This window comes from Globicephala melas, chromosome 7 (assembly GCF_963455315.2).
Source record: "Globicephala melas chromosome 7, mGloMel1.2, whole genome shotgun sequence".
Taxonomy (NCBI): domain Eukaryota; kingdom Metazoa; phylum Chordata; class Mammalia; order Artiodactyla; family Delphinidae; genus Globicephala; species Globicephala melas.
The window spans coordinates 4,714,500-4,732,800 of NC_083320.1; the positions used below are offsets into that span (position 1 = coordinate 4,714,500).

Here is an 18,301-nt window from a genome sequence, read left to right on the forward strand (position 1 = left end):
GCAGGTCTTATGGTGCTTGACAAAGGAACCCGATGCTTCCGATGGCTACACCCACCACAGTCCAAGACAAAGATGCACACCACCACCGCCGCCATCTCTAGACGGAGTAGCGGTGAAGACAAAAGACCCACTTTTGGGAAAAGCGATATTCCTGGCAGGCCAGCGAGCCGGGCACTGAGGAGCCCTGCTGCATCCACACATCAATGGAAATGAAATGATCACCAGTCGGGGGTCAACTGTCTGATGCCAGAGGATTACTTTCGCGGGGAAGCTATACTTTATGATCAACACAAATGGAAGTTGTCAGATGCGACATCGCTGGAAACGCAGACTCTTAAACCAGGTAAGTTTACTCTTAACCTTGAGAAGACCGCGCAGAGGAAAACTAACCTTAGCAACTTCACAGCACGCACACAGACTGCGAAGGAAAATGGTCCCATCGTACACGTAATGATTTGAATCAGTTGCTCAACATCAAAATGAATTATCATCTATCTGGTCACCCCAATTTTAGACTCAAAAACATAATTAAGTGCCTTTCTCCAAAGCTCAGCCAATCACACCTTGCTGCCAGTCAGTTCGTTTGTTAGATCTGTAGGCAGATCTTCAAAGGTATTAGGTTTCTTTTCTTAAACGTTCCTCCCATTGTTTTAGTTTGGAACCAATTAAGTTCAAAATTGTTTTCACAGAAGGTTTTCATAGCACAGGATTTTAAATACACAGACCAATTACCAGAATTACCCGTGGAGCTTTTTAAAAATAGAGGCTTCAAGAAATTCAAATTTCGATTCAGGAGGTCGGGGGATAGAGCTTGAGGGGATATGCATTTTCAAAGGGACTTCGGTGATTCTGGTGAGCAGCCGGAGGTAGGAACCAGGGCTCCACCACAAACACGGTCCTCACTGTAATCGCACACAGCGTCCGGAAGTGCCAAAATCATCAGTGAAACACAAACGTGAGCCAATAGGACAAACAAGCGGTTAACGAACAGGAAGGATTTTGCTTTGAAAAATATATTTCTACCTTAAAAAATGATGCCGATTTTACGCTGCTGTGGGAACTGGGTACATTTTGAATGTCGTAAAAATAAGTATTCCTAGGCAGGTTTACCGGATTCCAGAAAAAAAGCCAGAAGTACCACCTAAGAGAGGAAGAATGGGAGCCCATGTATCTTCCCAAGTGCGGGCCTCATAGCAGAAGCAGCTGCACGGCCTGGGAGCGTCTTCGAAAGGCAGGCTCCCTGGCCTCACCCCCGCCCCTGCTTTTTTTTTTTTTGGCGGTACGCGGGCCTCTCACTGTTGTGGCCTCTCCCGTTGCGGAGCACAGGTTCCGGACGCGCAGGCTCAGTGGCCACGGCTCACGGGCCCAGCCGCTCCGCGGCATGTGGGATCTTCCCGGACCGGGGCACGAACCCGTGTCCCCTGCATCGGCAGGCGGACTCTCAACCACTGCGCCACCAGGGAAGCCTGCCCCTGCTTTTTAATAAGAGCCCCAGGTGACATGTGCACACGTAAAAATATGAGTGGGCCTGCAGGAGAGCTCTGATTGATTTAAAAACCAAACACTTAAACCAGAAAATAACCATGGACACGAAACAAAAACTACAACGAAAGCTCTTCCCTGCCGTGGACCCCTGAGATCGAAGATGCTCCCGGGAAGGGCACCCGCCCTGGCTCCTCTGCTGAGCTGCAGAGGGTCTTGAGCCAGTTTCCCGTCTCCCTCCCAACTCTGATGTTCTGATTTTAGGACCTGTCCGAGCCCTAAAAACGTGGAAACTCATGCATCCTGAATGGCAGCGTCAGCCAGAGCTGGCGCCCGCTCCAGCACCGGTCCTCAGCAGCCTGGGTAGCAGGGCCAGGTGTGTAGCATCTCACAGGTACAGAGTAGCCAAGCCTCAGAGAGGCAGCGCTAAGGGACACACCACACGCTCCTCCGGGTTTTCTCCACGTGTCATCCATCATTTAGGGCGCCCTGGAGCTGTCTGCGGGGTGCGCTTCTCCTCGGCCAGATCCCTGTACAATAGGGCACTGGAACAGCCGGACGGCATATGCCCCGCAGCTGACCAGGCGTACCTGTCGGGCAGCATGGCAGGGTCTCCTCCTGACCCTGTGCTGACACCCGCATCTGCCATCACCTTCTCCCCACACCCTCTATGCCCTGCTCCCTTCTGAGGAGGGCACCTGTTGGGTTACCTCTGGCTCCCAGCTGGGCTGAACGAGGGGGAGGCACAGGAGTGTGAAGTGGGGATGTGCACCCCTGGCCCCCCTCCCTGAGCGGGCGCCCTGGGCTAGCTGTCCCTTCGCTGGAGGCTCGCCTGGGTCCGTGGTGGTCCTGGTGCCACTCTGCCAGCCCTGGTGCCTGTACTACCTCCCGGCTTCTCTCTGCCCACACCTCTGTCCCTTTGCAAAGAAACCCTTCTGAGCAGGAGGGTGTGGGCCTCTGCCTTCCCTTCCCTGTGGACTCTGGTCCCACACGCCCACCATTTAAGAGGGGTTCACAACTCCTCCTGAGGCTCTGAGGCCCCTTCCACTTTCACCACATGAATTCATAAAAACGCTAACATTAAGGGACTTCCCTGGGGGCACAGGGGTTAAGAATCCACCTGCCAATGCAGGCGACAGGGGTTCTAGCCCTGGCCCGGGAAGATCCCACATGCCGCAGAGAGACTAAGCCTGTGCACCACAACTACTGAGCCTGTGCGCCTAGAGCCCGTGAGCCACAACTACTGAGCCCGTGTGCCACAACTACTGAGCCCGCGTGCCACAACTACTGAGCCCATGAGCCACAACTACTGAGCCCACGTGCCACAACTACTGAGCCTGTGCGCCTAGAGCCCGTGCTCTGCAACAAGAGAAGCCACCGCAATGAGAAGCACACGTACTGCAACGAAGAGTAGCCCCTGCTCGCCGCAACTAGAGAAAGCCCACGCGCAGCAAGAGACCCAATGCAGCCAAAAATAAGTAAGTACATAAATAAATAGATAAAAACTAATTGTATAAAAAAAGAGCTTTATTTTAAAAAAAAGCTAACATTTTTATGGTGGGTGGAAGGAAAAGGAAGTGATGGAAAGAGAATAGGAGAAAAAGTACAATGAGAAGCTGCATGTGGGCTGCGACCCCACTCTGAGCCAGGCCCCCTGAGCCCGTGCTGCCCACGGGGACACCTACTGTTTGGTGCGCAGGTCAGGGGGATGATTCCTTCCTCCCTTCAGCGCTCATCTGTACCCCTGACGAGTCGTTATCAAGGGTGGGATTTGTCCACAAAACCTCATTTCATACCACCTGTAGGCACACAAGGCAAAACACCTGAAAAACCAAAAACAAATTCACCATCCATCCGCCTTTGGGCAGATGAGTCCAGCAGTGCCCCTTTCCTTGTTCACTCTGTCTGGGGTGTGGCTCCGAGGACGACCAGCCCCAGACCCTCCTGACATACTCCAGTCAAAAGGCGGAGAGGATTATCTTAGTGCGTCCAGCACTGACCACTTGGTGCCAAAGTCCAGGAATAAGTAGCCACAGGCACTCAGGACAGCCAAGTCCATCTGAGCTCTGGGTCAGGGACGCAGGAAACATTCCAACAGAGACACTGGATAAAGAGGTAGTCTTAGGATGACAAGTCCTTCATCTGAAGGCTAAACGTCTACCAGGGAAAGAGTAGATTCCTTAAAATGTACAAGCTAATGAAAAACTATGTGATGCTGACCATACAATCTGGTTTCTAAACTTCCAGCTGTTTGTCGAATGGAATTTGCAGCACATTAAGCTGCTGGTGGATCCACTCTGGGGTGTAGCTCCTGAGGGGGCCCCCAAGGAACCAAACTGAGATCTCTGGGGTAAAGGAACTCCTGTCAAGGCTGTGTGGTCCCGGTGTCTGATTGCAGAATCCGTACGAAACTCAAAACAGCTGCATGGAATCATTCCGAAAGCCCACCCTGAGGGCCTTCCAGCTGGCGAGGGTCTTCTTATCCCAACCACACCCAATTCCCAATTGTCAGACTAAACAGAGACACCACAACGCCATGACTGAATTTTGACCGAATGAATGTGTGTACATGGACACGTGGTTATGGAAGTAAAACTTTAAAACAGATCCATAATCTTGGGGCCTGGCGTCTGGGTTGAGCTCATAGATGTGTTTTTGCTGAGGGGGAAATGATTTCTTTTTTAAGTGGAATTAAATTTGGGAGTGTGCATCTAAAAATCTGTGGTTTCTGGCATTGTTGGAAAAATAAGAATATGTGGCAGCCATGGGCCTATGTTTACGCTCAGAAACAGTCAGTTGACTCCATGCCTCGAATCTGTCTGGGTTGTGTCTGAATCTACACGGCAAGAAGCCAGGGCCCACACCAGCTCTCCTACCCCCCCAAATTCACTCAATTACCTGCCTGCCTAGTTCCTGATCTTTGGTGACCACGAGTTACAAAATCTTCCAAAAATATACAGAGGCCGATTCTCATTTCAGAAGGAAAACATGTCTCATTTTCTCTCAAGAGAGTAAATCGCTTTTTTATACATGCCCATTCGCTTTCATTTCAATTAAAATGTTTCTGAAAATCAAATAATAAAAGATCAACTAATTGTGACGTAAGGAAACAAAAAAAATTGTGAAGGGTAAGAAATATCGTTTCTGCCCTAAATATGTATACTTCGGAGTTCCACAAACAGGTGCTTGCCCGTAAATGTGAATGCATAAAGACACACGTTCCAACTCTGAGGCAAACCAGTGGTCCGCAGGCTTGGTCACGACACTGTGAAAGTAGCCTTGCTGGCTTAACGTGGCTCATGACACATCTTGGCCCAAGCATGAGCAGTCTTGGGCCAGTGGTCATATTTTGAGGCCTTTCTACTTTGAGTAAATCCTTCAGTCAAAGCAACCAACTACCCTCCAACTGTTTCATGAATATCTTTAGTAACTGTACAGAGTTAAAATCTAATGATAGTATTTTATGTCATAATTTCTGATGCTTATTTTCAAATGCATGCACGCACACACACACCCAACAGAGGCTAGTGCACAAGTTCATTTCTGTTCCTGAATGAACCTAACTAACTGGTCAAGTAATACTGACCTGTCCCTGCTTCTGCCCTACGTGTTAGCACTCAGGGAGTGTTCACCACTTTTGAAAACACCTCTAAGCATATAAGGAGATGCTAAGTTTCAAATCAGCTTCTCTCCTCTCAGAGTACTCAAGGGTGACCTCTCTCATCGAATGGCAACTCATTTCACATTAATAAGTTATTAATTAAGGCTGTGGATCTGGAGTTCTCACTTGTGACTTATCTGATTCCCTGAGAGCGAAGGGTCTTAAAATCAAGACCACCTGCGATCAAGTGATGCCTAAACACTGTTCTAAGGGCAGTCAGGGTCAGCCTGAAGTGAGGCAGAGGCCTCGGCGCCCGGTGATCAAGAGAAGAGCTGGGGATCTAAAGCCCAAATGGCCCACAGCGATCCACAGAAACACCTCGCTCTGGGCGGGGCGGCTGCCGTGTTGATTAGCTAATCACCGCAGGGGCACACGGTCTGAGAGGAGCCCTGCCCGACCAGGGCCCTGGTGATGCCCAGGGGAGAAAGACTGCTTCCTCTCCCAGGCAGCTGACCACCTAAACCGTATCTGTTTGCTACAGAATTTCAAGAAAACAAGACAAGAGGCTGGGGTCTCTCCAACGGGGCGGACTCAGAAGAGGGCTGGAACTTGCTGTCTTTCAGGCACGTCTGTGTTTCTCTAGAAAGAGGAGATTCCACAAGCCAGACTGGGATGTCCCCTCCCCTGGAGCACAGGGGGCAGGTCTGACAACTGGTTCTAGCTCGTTGAGCTCCGAGCAGACACAGGGCCTTAACAGGAGGCGGGTGGATACTCACCTCCCCGAGATGCGCACCAGGGCTATGCCTGCCTGTGGGTGGGAAGGGCACTTTTCATCTTTCCTTCCCTTCTCTCCCCTCATATCCCCGTCTTCCACCCTCCCTGGGCCTGAGCTCTCCCAGGAGACCCCCTCCCGCTGGTAGACCGGTCCATGGGTCCCTCATGGCATGGCACAAGGGGGTGGCAACTTCTTGTTCTGATGATCTTCTCAGGAATGTCTGTGCAGTAAACAGACTTGGCTGATGGAGAGACCGTCTTCCTCCAGAGGAGGGCGGATTTGTGTGCTGTCGGGATGGTAACGTCATGTTTCAGGGCAAAGGCTGGGCAGGCGTGCCTGTACCCCATTACACAAGACTGGGGTTTCCTAAGCTTGGGGTTCCTCTCCTGTAATATGATGCACTGTGTATGCTGGTGTCACCTGGCCCCGAGAGAACTGGTGCACGACACTGCTGAGACTCTGGCCACTGCTACTGCTGTGAGTAACGAGCTGTCATCTGTCCTGACCCAGGGGTCTCACCATCCAGGAAACAGGCAGGCTGGCTGAACTTGCAGGGAGGGTAAACTCGGACCCTGCACGGTCCCGGCCACCAGTTCTAACACCGACCTACTTCTACCTTTCCTTGTCTCACTGCATGGAACGCCTGCTGTGCTGGGCACAATGAAGAAGACAGTCCCTGGACCAGCCACCGTCTGGTCCAGGAGAAGGTCTCAGACAAGCCCACAAGTGGCCAAAACGCAGGGCAAGGAACACAAGAGCCGTGAGAAGGTCAAAGAGGCAGGATAGCATGCCTGCTGGAAGCTGCAGGAGAAACTTCATGGAACTCTGCAGATTTATTTTAGACTTCGGAATGGGCCCATCTCTGTAAATAATAATATGGAAAGAGGCGACACTACCTAACACTATCCCTCTGGATTAAAATCACACCAACATAAACAGAGGAATGGATAAAGAAGATGTGGTGTACACACACACACACACACACACACACACACACACACACACACAGAGGAATATTACTCAGCCATACAAAAGAATCACATTTTGCCATTTGCGGCAACATGGATGGACTTGGAGATCACTATGCTAAGTGAAATAAGTCAGACAGAGAAAGACAAATGCTATATGGTATCACTTAATGTGGGATCTAAAATATACAACAAATTAGTGAATACAACAAAAAAAGAAGCAGACACACAGATACAGAGAACGAAGTAGCTGTTACAGGGCTGTGCTGCCTGAGGAGAGGGGAGAGGGGAGTAAGTGGTACAAACTATTAGGTATAAAATAAGCGACAAGGATATACTGCACAACACAGGGAACACAGCCAATATTTTATAGCAACTCTAAATGGAGTATAACCTTTAGGAATTGTGACTATATTGTACACCTGTAACTTATATAATATTGTACAGCAACTATACCGTAATAAAAAAAGTAAAAATAAAAAAAGGACCAAAAAATCACACAGACATGCGGAAACAACCCACCAGAACACATGTACAAGAATGTTCATGGCAGAATTATTGAGAACGGCTGAAACGTCCATCCACCCACCATGGGTACCTCACAGTAGAGCCACACCGGTAAGAATGAATGGCCTCTGACGTGGGCCACAACAGGACAGACACCACAGACAGCACGTGGATCCGAAGGAGACACACACGAGGGCTCCGCCTGTCCTGGTCCCACACAACCGTACGAGGGGTCAGACGCAACAGGCAAAGCCCATCTACGGAGCGGGAAACGAGACGATGCTCACTCTCGTGTGTGTGTAGGGGCAGATGCGAACAGTGATGCGATGGGGCCGGGGGCTTCCTGGGCTGCCGGCCACGTGCTGCGACTTGACTTATGTGCTGGTCACCCGTACACTTAGCTAGAACTTAGGATTTTGTAAGTGTATGTTAATCAATAAAATTTACCCCCCAACCCCCCCAAAACTCATTTGAATGGTTTGTGAATGCAGAGGTCAGATCAGGAAGTATGAGAACAGGTCACCAAGGAGCGAGGAGACGGCTTCACCGGTGTTACATCCCAAAGAGCGAGCGGCCCGGCCCTACGAGTGCGGCATGCTGGCACCCAGAGGGAGCGAGGCACAAAAGGACCCATTTGCTATTGTCTCAGTATTTTTTTGTCCCAAACAGTATCTGCGTTATGATGACATACGTGGCCGACTTCCTGGCCCATTCTGAACACAGGAGAGTGTGTCCTCAAAGACCCCCTCTACTATCAGCCGGCTGCCGGCCTTGCCGAGCAGGGGCCGCCGCATTAGGATGCTAATCCAGGGAGCCCCACGCCAGTGCCTTGATATGGAGATGCGTGTGCCCACTGGGCCGGCTGATTAGCGCAAGCTTCCAGGCGTCCAAAGCGCCAGATTCTTCCCAAAGAATAATTTTAGCTTTGCTTTTACATCCCTAAAGTGTAAGAGTTGATTTGAAAAGGTACTTACCTCCACCATATGCTATTTTTCTTTAAACCATTTGCATTTCAAAGCGAATATGGCATTTAGAGCTGCCTGATCTCACACGAGCATGAAAAAGATGCTGGTTTTCTATTGAGCAGGAATGTTTTCATCCTCCAAACGACGTCGAAGGGAGAATTCCTCTTTTAAGCTACAGGCTTATTACATTAAAAACAGCCTATTCTGATTTTTAAAAATATACCCTAAAATAAGGCTTTTCATAGCATTTAAATAGAGATTCATCAACAATGTTTGTTTTTTTTCTTAATACAGAATTCTGCTCACTGCACATCCTGACTTTGGTCTGCCTTCAATCATGAGACTTGACCCTACCAAGGCTTCAACTAGGAAAACAATACTTGGCATTTGACTTGCTGGTGAAACAGCCTGGAAAGGGGCAGAATCGCTTGGTGATGGTGATAATGAAGTTCTTCGTACACTGAGAGTGGAGGAGAAAAACCCAGAGAAGATTCTATGAGCACGTGAGTGTGAAAGAGACATTTACGTCCATTGTGGGACTTCGTAATTTTTTAAAAAAATCATAATTACAGAAATAGGATTGATAGGAACTCACTCTTCCCCTCGAAGGCCTCACCCTCTGAAATAGCGATTGCTCTTATAGGCCCTTTTTCATTCCTATGTGGCTTCAAATGTTATAAAAACTCAGAGTTCAAGGCTACTGTGCAAACCTACAGCTACACCACGCCCCATTCCGAGTGCGGGTGGGAAAACCAGGTCTGCTGGAAGCAGGACTGGACGACCGAGGCTCTTCTAATGGCCACATCACTTCAAACTAGGCCTTCGCCATCTGTTCCGTCCTCTAATTATAAACCCAAAAATAATATAATTCACAACACTACCATAAAAAGTGAGATACAAATGATTTAAGTGCCTGTGAGGAGGGCCCATTCGCCTCACTATTTGCATTGGAAATCTGCCCTCCTTTTGGCAACCAGGATTTCAGGCTAAGAGGATTTTTTTCCCAAGGACATCTTCAGTAGCTTTTCTTAAAGATGTAACATTATGTAATACTTGTTTTGTAAACGTGTGCAATTCAACACATCTACTATTGAGATAGGAATCTGTGTTTCTCAGAATGCTATGCTTTTTTTTTTTTTTGGTTATATGTTTTCTGCAGTATGCTTACCAGAGAAAAAAAGAACGTACAGAGTCCAGACCCAGTGGTAATGACACAGGTGATTACATTAAATGCAACACTGTGGCCACGCCCAGAATTGAAACTCCTGGAACTAGACAGTTCATGGTTATTTTTCCTAAACTGTAGAGATAGCTCATTCTATTCTGATTTCTCCCTGCTCTAATGATGATGCCATGGGGAAAAAATGGGAGCATGTTTTGTTCTCTAAGTTACTGAAACTTACTTTGCAAGCTTATGCAGATACACAAATCATGTAAAACAGAAGTCTACCAAAATCCCACCTAATAGATCAACTCATTATTGAACATACGCATATATTTTTCTTAATTGTGACAACAGAAAAGATGTAATGTTCTACAACACTTCTGTATTATGACTTCCCAGCCATTTCCCCAGGTTGTTCCAAAACCTTCAAATAATTTCAGACATATAACATCTTACAGATTTAATGTAGATAACTTGCACTGCCATTTTCCCACATCTGGATAGTTTTGATTGCTTGCAATTTCTCATCATTATAAACAACACTGCAAAGGACATCTTCTACTTTTAGACTTTTCCTTAGGCTGACATCCCAGAAGAGTTATCATTGGGTTAAACAGCATTAACATCTTTCTGACTCGTGATATATGTTATTAATTAATTTTCTTAATGACCCGTGGGCTAAAAGAAGATGGAAGCTGGGCATCCTGAAAACAAGTCAGTTCAGAATCTGTAAGATGGATAGAACAGTAACAATGATGATAAAATGGAGATAATGATGATGATCATAATATGCCCCCTGTGGTTAATACAAGGACCAAATTACATAAAGCACTTCGCATACTGCAAAGCCTCTGAAGATAGTAGTTGTTATCAATTTTGCCAACAGTGAGTTGTCCTTTTCTCTACAGTTTAATTTTTTAGCAAAAATGGTGATACTGCTAATTTTGTTTGACTTTAAAACCTACGAAGTCTGGATATTTCACTCCTGTTTCTCTCGTGGCGGTGTCTCTTCGTGTGTAAACTGCTCGGACTGTTTGCCTCCTATCTGTGTTTTGGTGTCCTAGTCATTCATCACTTCACATGAGCCCACACACTCATTCACCGATGGTGTTTCTTGAACACCTACTCCTGTATATGGACCAGTACAGCATTTAGCATTGGGACAACTCGGCAACACTCTTCCCACTCTTAGTCTCCCCAAATTCCAAAGGTAATGCCAAAGTCATCAGAAGTAGAGTTCATAAAAGGAAAGACAGAAAGGAAAGAAATCATGTGCTTGGGACATAACGCAAGCAATGGATGAATGAGATTACCTGACGGGCAAGGACAGGTGAGCTACAGTATCCATGGTCCTGCTTACATCCCATCCCTGGGATGCTGCTCCACCTTGGGGATGGATAGGATTTGGTGCTTGGTATAAATTAAGAAGAAAATATTAAGCACAATCAGAAGGTAAGTTCTGATATTTGGAAAGAGTTTAAATATTTATTGCTATGACAAAATCTGCTTTTTCCAGTTGGGTGTCCCAGCATTCATCACTGCAGAACGACACCTGCACTTCTCATCCTGCCCATTTATATCTATCTGCCTGAGGAACACTTGCTCCTACAGATTCTGAAGGTGTCTATGGAGACTGTCACCATAATGCTTACTTATGCACGTGATGCTTCCACAATGCTTACTTACCTACAAGCCATTTCTTGGTACGGGTTACATGAACAAGTTTATATGCAATACAGTTATAATGAGGTATTGTGACATTACACAAAAGGAGGCTAAAACTAAGGATTTTTTTAAGCAATAGAATATGAATATAGCACTCAAGTAATAATGTTTTCTAAAACAGAAAGTCCAAGATGCTCATATCATCTTCTCTCCTAGCTTCTTATTTGGTTCTATGCCCGCAACAACTTAATTCAATAGTTCAGTTTCCTCCTTTGCCATGAATAATAGTCCTGTCTTTAAAATATTCTTTCTCCTCCATCTGATACCTACAATAGGTGTGTTTCGCACAAAATTCAGTGTGACTTGACAGCACTGCTTTGAGGGAAGTCTTCGCTGGCTCTCACCGAATTTTATAAGCCGTTTCAGGGAGGCGGCCACACAGCCCCACCCCCAGAAGTGCTCCCTTGGATTTCTTCCTCTCCCATCCAGGCTTCATAGAACCATCTCTGAGGACGGAACAGAGAGAGCCTGTAGGGGCTGAGGGCACTGAGGAACTCCATGCTTGCAAATCTGATGATGTGAAGGGGAGCTGCTTGTCTGTGGGCCAGGATGTTTTGGGGTTTAACCACTCACTAGGAATATTCCAGAGAGAGAAGCGCGGTCTCTGTATGCATGGTTTCTCAAAATGCCAGGCCACAAGGTTTGGAGCTGGTACAACATCATGACTAAAACATCATCCATGACTTGGAAAAGTTCTCCTCTGCCAATGTGGGAATGATTATGGAGCAAGTGGGCCAACCACAGACTTGACCCTAGCACAGAAAGGCTCTAACCCAAGGCCCTGGTCCCAGCCGAGGCCCCGGCCAGCTACCTTGCTGAAGGCCGTTGGGTCAGTGAAAGCCGCCCTCTTTCCTAGAGCTCTCCCAGGGCTGACCATTTTCCCAATCTTGAAAGCATCATGTCAACAGCTGAAACACTATTCTTCACTGAACACACACATTTTTGAGATGGGGGAAAAGTTTCTAAAGCAACTTCTATTTACTTATCGGGATATCTGTTCCCATAGAGATGTATGGCTCACTATCTCCCTCATCCTTCTACGTTTTTAACGGAAATCATCAAGGATTAACTTGCTTTTGTCAGTTCTTACACAAAAGAACACTCCATTTAGAGTTCAAATGATTGAAGACAGTCTCCTTAAACTGGAAGGCATGGCTTTGATTTATATGTGAACTGGACCCCAGTAATCTTGATCACGGAATGTTGCAATGGAGGAACCGTTATCTGAAAGCAAACAATACTTACTCTCAATATTTATCACTTACATCTCACACGATGGGCGATACTCAGGAATATTTACTTAATGCAAAAATAATTGCCAGGTCACGAAGCTAGGAGAGGACAACAAAGGAAGAGAAATAATGGTCCACGCCTCAGAGAGTTTACAGTTTAATGATGGAAACCATGTAGCACACATTTGCCTAAATCTCAGTGGGAGAGTCGTCTAAACACAGAAACGACTAACAGTAAGAAGGCATTTCTCCTGAAAGCAGACGCCAAAACTCTTATAAAGAATCAAAGAACAACTTTAGAGCCATTTCATTTCAGATGTCACCAGCTTCTTCAAATTTTAGTCCTAGAGAAACCCCACAAAATGGTTTTAACCGAAAAATAATGAATTATTAATTAGCTGTCAAAACCTACTCCAATAAAACCTGGTTTATGGAAGCGGACATCATCACGTGGTACTGGTTTTGGGGAGTATTCTCCAGCAAATTAATTCTCAACCAAGAAGGCGATCGTCTGCAAGTGCTCCGCCGAAGCTGCTAGAAGGCTGTTTGGCCACAGCATCCAATTTATGTTATCGGCGGATTCATGCTGCAAACAGAATCCAAAGTGCGGGAAATCATCGGGTGACCAAGGGCTCTGATGTCCTAACGAGCCTGCGACTCGACCCACCGGGAGGAGACAGCTCATCCGGTGCACAGAACAGATTCCACAGACTCCGGAGTTATGAAAATGTCTTCTAGCCCATTTGAAACTAAACAAAGAGAAACTTTGTCTCTACAAGACAAGCACGGATCTAGTTTTGATGTTGCATGTTGCGTTATTATTATTATTTTTTTAAATAGCTATTACCACTGTAGCAGCAGCTTAGCGACTCAGCGTCTGCAGTGTGAGCGGTTTTGATAAACAGCCTCTGCGGGCCACACAACGGGGATAATGTGTCCTTAAGTACCGCCAATGAGCTGCCATTCTGCACAGCCAATTACTTCTGTGCGTCTGTCACTCAAAGGAAAAATGACTGAGCCCATTAGATCAAACCTTTGTCACTGTTCCTAATGCACTCTTAGGCCTCATTAATCTCCGGGAGCAGCAACAGAGCTGCCGGGGTCTCATTGCCTCCCCCGACCAGGCCCACGTGAAGCCTCTCATCTCTCCCCCAAGTGTTCCGCGTTAATCAAGCTCTCCTTATTACCCCAGTCCCTGTCACGGCGGAGAGCGCGCTCCCTCTTAAATGCTCTCATTATGACCCATCTTTAGAGCCGGCTAAGTGGAAAAAAAAAAGGAGAGAGGGAGAGAGGGAGAAAGAGGATGGGAGAGAAAGAGGAGAGGAAAAAGCAAGTCCGATCACATTAATATTCATGACACTAATTACTATTCTAGGTCACTGAATATTCATGCTATTAGTTGGGTTTTTTATGGGTTTGCTGGATGCCCTGATTACTGAAGTGTGGAGGGACACAGCATGGTTGAGACTTTCGATGTCCACAGCGGTTCAATACTCAAAACACATTGAGATCCCTGCCCCCACCCCTGGAAAATCAGCCTCAACCCTCCAGACGGCTTTCATATTTTGAAACCGCTGGGGGCCTGAGTGCGGGGGGGTGGGGGGGTGGAAGACGAGGCGGAAAGGTCTCCCCGTCACGCAGGTCTCAGCATCAATCTGGTTAGGATAAAAACACACCCACAGTTGCAAATACCCAACAAAGACACACTATAGGGATGAGAAGATAGCTGTCATCTGGGAAGCAAATGTCGCAACCAGGAGTTATGGCGAACACAGGAATAAAGAGAGGATGGACACACACAACTGGAGCAGAGCCCCCCATGCAGATCCAGGGAAGTCCTGAAGGGCATTTCTCTGGCTGCCCAGCTCTCTGCCATCATGGGGGCAGCTGTGGGTTGCGGGGCGTGGGTTTAGTTGATTCTGACCCACTATGTCTACTCAAAAGCTAAATAAACACTTCATGGCATTTACCAAAATTAATCCAAAAACATAATTTCTCAACCCTCTTCCTTTCTTTTCTTCACTAGTGATGAGCACGACTATTATGATGGATTCCTGATACAGTTCTGAAGAGTCACCCCGGGTCAGGCTTTGGAGAGGCATGCAGTGTGTTATCCTTACAAGGATGGGGGTAGGCACTGTTTTCCCATTTTCAAGATGAGGAAGCTGGGGTTTAGGTCCTAAGATGGGGAAGATGGGATTCAGTTTGGTGTTTCTGGCTCCAAAGCCCCTACTGTTGGCCATTATGTTTTCCTGCTGTCTACTGAAATGTCAAAATACCTGTCAGAGCCGAAACAATCCTATATTCTGTCATATATGAATATTATTCTACCAACCCAGCCAAAAACTCGTGTCAGAAAATATTTTTGGACATTTGACCCCCTTCTCTGGAAGCGTCCCTGAAATGACAGTTGGGCAGACTCTAAAATGTGGTTTCCGATGGGTTCCCACTAGAATGGCAATGTAGGTTCCATGCCGAAGGAACGCAAATGGTGGATACTGCCCTGGGCATCCTCAGCAAGTGACCTTGGAGGAAGGGGAAGATGTGATGGGGAAGGTGGAATTTAACCAGGTCTGAATAAAGAAATATCTTCTCGATTCTTCTCCTCCTTCTCCTTCTTCTTGCAGTAGATGCTTAAGTAATTTTTTCAGAAATCCATTGAGAGGGAAGTGTTCTATATCCCTGTATGTGACATAAAAATGTCTTCACACTTGATTGATAATAGTTTGGCTCTACATAAGCTTCTAGAATCAAAACTATTTGTTCTTGTAACAAATACAAGGTGTTACTCTTGAGAAGGTCAAGGACTATCAGCGTTTTCTTCCTTGATAGGTAACCTCAGTCTTCCCGTTATCTTGGATGCTTTTGGGGATTTGGCCGTGTTTACAGAGCTTCCTCTCCCATCCAGTTTGTTACTTGACTCTTCAGATGGGAAGACACTGGCATTTCCTTTGTCACCTCCAGCATATTTTCTTCTGTTATACTGCCAACAGTATCTTTAAGCCAAGTTCTTTATAGTATGTAATCCATCTACTGAAATTTTTAGTTTTGCAAACTTTCTCCTTAACTTCCAAGAACTCTTTCTCCCCAGGTTTTTCATGTCATCTTTTGTCTGTTTGTTTCATTTTGGAATACAAAAGCCAACCTCTTAAATCTTTCTGATGATCCTAGTTGTAATTTCCTCTTAAGTTCTCTTTCCCCAAATTATCACTCTCTTTCTTCCAAGATCAGTTGTCCTTTTGCTTATGTTGGTCTTTCACATTTTGACTGTTGGTGTCCACAAACGTCTTGGCTGCCCACTCATGTTTATGAGTAAGATCAGGGCTGAACAGACCCGGCAGCCCTGGGGCACGTGTGTGGCACATGCTAACTGGTGGGTTTGTCTCTGACCAACAATGCAAGTTCATGGGCGGCTGGCACACCTGCATTACGTCCCTCATGGTCAGAGCTGCCCTTCCTTAACATTCATTTATGTTTCCCCGGGTCTATGCAGAGGTCTGCGTTTTCCAACCTGCTTCCTTCTCTTGCAAGCACGGGCACCCACATCAGGGTATCCTCCCCAGGCACGCCGCTCACTTTCCCAGTGGGGCTGGTGGTGGGGATGCCACTGGGCAACTCTTCCTGAACGTGTCCCTCAGCCTGCAGTGCCTGCATCCCACAGGTGCCCAATGGAGCTGGCAGCCACCCCATCTTCACGGCAGCTCTTCTGCTCTGGTTAACTCGCGAGCCCCCAGATGAGACCCAGGCTGGGTTATCAGTATGCAGGTATGCAGTGTCAGGCATGACAATGTGTTTCTCCTCCTCTTCCCCAAGTCCCTGGCGAAACTCGTTATTAAGAGCATCACATTTCTAGCATTTTAATGTTTGAAAGGTAGTCAGCACTCCAATACTGGCCAACCACTCCCCGATACTAGGAATAATGTAAGACCACCATCTCCTGCAAGTAGTTTTCTATCCAGTTGCCCCTTTTAGACCCTTTAGCAATTACCACCAGCTTCAGTGGTCTTGCTTGTGTGTTTATCTTCTGATTCTTCCACCCCCCATCGGCGTGTAAGCCCTTGGAGGGAGGGCCCCCTGAATCTCCAGAGCACTCCTCAGGGCTGGGCGTGCCGCAGACTCAACGATGATGGTAAGTGAATGGTACAGGAGGCAAAGCAATAAGGTATCCAAATCATTAAACTGGTTGGGAGAAACTAAAGGTCAACATCGACACACAGTCAGGCATCATAATGTTTGAAACATGGAACGCATTACGACTCCACACTAGAAAACTAAGAGAAACATCTGGATAATTATTCCAACTCAGGAAGAGTTCAGTAAGATGGCTGGATATAAAAAATACAAAAATTAGGATCTTTCTTATTTCTTACCAATTAGATGATAGAATAGACAACCCCTCGCCCCACCAAGTATCAGCTTCACACTTCACCAAAAATTATAAAGTAATAGAATGGATTAGCAGGACACATACAGGATCTAAATGGAAAAAAGTGTTAAAAGTTTACTGAGGGGTATATAATAAGTCTGAATAAACTGGGAAAGAATTGTGTTCTATGATAAACTCAATATAGTTAAGATGTCAGTTCCTCCACAATTAATTCATAGATTAACAGCAATGCCTGTTAGAGTCACAATGAGATTATTTTTAGGGGGGAAGAGAAAGGTTTCCAGTTATTCTGAAGTTTACTGGAAAAAATAAATGGTGGCAATAACCAAGAAACACTATAAAATAAAAGAGTAATATGAAACCATGTTATATGTTACGTTACCAGATATAAATTGAGCCATGAATCTAAGACAATGAGGTAAACCCACACAGCGCGGAGAAAGTAGGTCAATGGAATAAATTTTCAAGCCCAGAAACGTAGCTAATTTGATTAAATGAGTTAGTTGTGCAAGAAAGGTGACAAACAGAATCAACAGGAAAAGGAAATAACAAAGAGAGAGAGAACAATTAGCTATATATTTGAATAAAAAGTTTAACTAGATTTCCTATTATATATAATAGACCCAAACAAATTAAAGGTGGATTAGAGGTTAATTATAAAAAAGGGGAAAAGGAACAACAATAAAATTATAACTCTGAAATATATATATATGAATTATGATCTTATTTCAGGATTATTAAAGGCTTTCTAAATATCTAAAGTAGAAACTACAGAAGTACAAGTCTTATGATTTGATTACATACTAAAGAGGGGGAAACTCTGTATGTAAATAAGACTACAAAATTCAAAAAGCAAATAGTAAACTGGGGAAATAGCTGCAAAATATATTACAAAGTGTTGTTATCCTTAATATACGAAGAGTTCTTACACGTCAATAAGCAAAAGACAAGCACCTAGTGCAACAATGGACAAAGGATACATCTACACACTTACAACACAAGAACCACAAAAACCTCATAAATATATGAGCTGTTCAACCTCACTACTAATTGAAGAAATCCAAATAAACAAAACACGAGATATTTTTATTGCTTATGATATTAGCATAGATTCTAAAAATGTGTAGAGGTGAAATGAGCACTCACTTTATGGACGGAAGGGTATTTTATATAAAACCTTTCTAGAAATGAATTTGGAAATATGTACGGAGAATCTTGTAAGTGTTTATATCCATCGGCTGACTCACTCTGCCTATGGACTTTTATGCTAAGACATTAGTAAGTTACACACAAAGATTTCAGTACAAGTGTGTATCAGGTCTATGTGAATGAAAAAAATGACTAGAAGGGAAGGCACGTAACATTGATCTAATTCGTAACATGGAGATAGAAAACGAATAAAAAAGAAAAAAGCTAAAAAGAAACAAAAGACGCCCAGTTACTCCAGAGGTCTAAAACAAAATGGCAGAATTCAAATGATTTGAGAATGAAAGA

The 18,301-nt window shown here is 45.6% G+C and overlaps 1 protein-coding gene across 14 annotated transcripts in view; it reads right to left on the reverse strand.

The window, feature by feature from the left end:
- Positions 1-18,301, reverse strand: part of AGAP1 (ArfGAP with GTPase domain, ankyrin repeat and PH domain 1) — a 560,573-nt gene that overhangs the window by 161,084 nt on the left and 381,188 nt on the right. The window lies entirely within an intron of this gene.